Source organism: Rhinopithecus roxellana, chromosome 10 (assembly GCF_007565055.1).
Source record: "Rhinopithecus roxellana isolate Shanxi Qingling chromosome 10, ASM756505v1, whole genome shotgun sequence".
NCBI lineage: Eukaryota > Metazoa > Chordata > Mammalia > Primates > Cercopithecidae > Rhinopithecus > Rhinopithecus roxellana.
This window is the reverse complement of record NC_044558.1, coordinates 25002109-25004590: the sequence shown is the minus strand read 5'-3', so window position 1 is coordinate 25004590 and position 2482 is coordinate 25002109. Positions and strand designations below refer to the sequence as shown.

The 2482-nt window shown below is 42.3% G+C and overlaps 1 pseudogene; it reads left to right on the top strand.

Annotated features, from left to right (window-relative positions):
* The first annotated feature begins 770 nt into the window (after positions 1 to 770).
* On the top strand, positions 771 to 1568 carry LOC104657461 (annotated as a pseudogene).
* The last annotated feature ends 914 nt before the right edge of the window (positions 1569 to 2482 follow it).

Genomic DNA, 2482 nt, shown 5'->3' with positions numbered 1-2482 from the left:
ATGTTTGCCATTTGACCTGTAAGCTCCTCTTATCTGCAGTTTTGGGTTATGTAAAATTAAATAATGTCAAATTTCATTGATATCGTACCATTGAAATCCTACATTTTCAACCAACTGAAAATGACAGATATAAGTTAAGATACACTATCAGAACATAATTTTGTCACTGTCATCTAGGTCAGGGGTAAGCAAACTTTTTCTGTAAAGGGTCAGATGGTAAATATTTTAGGCTTTGTGGGTCTTGCAGTTTGTCACAATTACTCGACTGTATCATTGTAGTGCAAAACCAAACATAGACAACCTATAAATCATGTGGCTGTGTTCCAGTAAAACTTTATTTATAACAATAGGCAGCAGATCTACAAATCTTAGTTTAGAGACCACCTCCCCATCTAAGTGCCCATTTTCATTTGATACTTTCTTTACTCAAACATTCAAGACAAAATGATCCCACACCTTCAAAGATATAACAATCTCACTGTCTTATTTGCATTTTTCATTTATTCATGAAGTGCTTGTTTATATGCGATCTATAAGATGCATTGTCAAAAAAGCGGTATTTATATCTTTATTTTTAATGGTAAAATTTTATGTAATGCATATGGCTGTTTTCTACAGTGACCAGAAAAGCTGCAGAAGGAAAACCCTAAAGATTGTATAAGAATTCATTATTTTTAGAAACTTAAATGAGAAAGCCAGAGAGACCACTTACACTAACAGACACAGTGGTTAAGAATGTGAACTCGCTCTCTCTCCTCCTGCCGTCCAAGATGCCGAAAGGAAAGAAGGCCAAGGCAAAGAAGGTGGCTCCGGCCCCTGCTGTCGTGAAAAAGCAGAGACCAAGAAAGTGGTGAATCCCCTGTTTGAGAAAAGACCTAAGAATTTTGGCATTGGACAGGACATCCAGCCCAAAAGAGATCTTACCCGCTTTGTGAAATAGCCCCGTTCTATCAGGTTGCAGCAGCAGAGAGCCATCCTCTATAAGCGGCTGAAAGTGCCTCCTGCCATTAACCAGTTCACCCAGGCCCTGGACTGCCAAACAGCTACTCAGCTGCTTAAGCTGGTCCACAAGTACAGGCCAGAGACGAAGCAAGAGAGAAGCAGAGGCTGTTGGCCGGGGCCGAGAAGAAAGCTGCTGGCAAAGGGGACGTCCCCACTAAGACACCACCTGTCCTTTGAGCAGGAGTTAACACCATCACCACCTTGGTGGAGAACAAGAAAGCTCAGCTGGTAGTGATTGCACACGACGGGATCCCATCGAGCTGGTTGTCTTCTTGCCTGCCCTGTGTCGTAAAATGGGGGTTCCTTACTGCATTATCAAGGGGAAGGCAAGACTGGGATGTCTAGTCCACAGGAAGACCTGCACCACTGCAGCCTTTACACAAGTGAACTCGGAAGACGAAGGTGCTTTGGCTAAGCTGGTGGAAGCTATCAGGACCAATTACAACAACAGATACGATGAGATCCGCTGTCACGGGGGCGGCAATGTCCTGGGTCCCAAGTCTGTGGCTCGTATCGCCAAGCTCGAAAAGGCAAAGGCTAAAGAACTTGCCACTAAACTGGGTTAAATGTACACTGTTGAGTTTTTGATACATAAAAATAATTAAAATACAAATTTTCCGTAAAAAAAAAAAAAAAGAATGTGAACTCTTGCTGTACTACACAGGGTCAAGTCCTGGCTCCACCATTTACTAGCGTGTGACTTTGGATTGTTCTTAAACATTTATTGCCTCAATTATTCCTCTATAAAATGGGGCTATTAATAGTTCTTCATGAGGTTATGGTGAAGATTAAATCAGATGACCAGTGTAATATTAATAGAACAGGGTACCCAATAAACACTTAACAAATGTAGCTATTGTTTTTGTTCTTTTCACTTTTGCTTGTGGAAGGCAACCTTGCCTTGTGCTTGCCTTATTTTTTCTGCCAGGAAATGTGCTCTGAAGATCAAGAGGTCCTTCTCAGCAGGCTACAATCTGATCAGCTGCAGCATAGATGTGTTGGACTCACCCCAAAGAGTCAAGATGGTCTTCAATGAAATGAGAGCAAATTTGGAATAACTCTGCTTTGACCTTGAGAAAGTTTCCTAAGCTTCAGCTACATATCTTGGGGTAGCTTTTATCTACCCTGGGATTTTTCCAAGACTGTTATATGAATCATGAGAAGGTTTCTTAGGCTGTCCTCACCATGTTTAAAAGCAAGAGTATTTGCTGGCTATTCCTACACAATTATTTTTTCCTTTGCTGATTCCACTTTGTTTCTTTTTTTTGTTTTGTTTTGTTTTTTTGTTTTGTTTTGAGACGGAGTCTTGCTCTGTCGCCCAGGCTGGAGTGCAGTGGCCGGATCTCAGCTCACTACAAGCTCCGCCTCCCGGGTTTACGCCATTCTCCTGCCTCAGCCTCCCAAGTAGCTGGGACTACAGGCGCCCGCCAACTCGCCCGGCTAGTTTTTTGTATTTTTTAGTAGAGACGGGGTTTCGCCG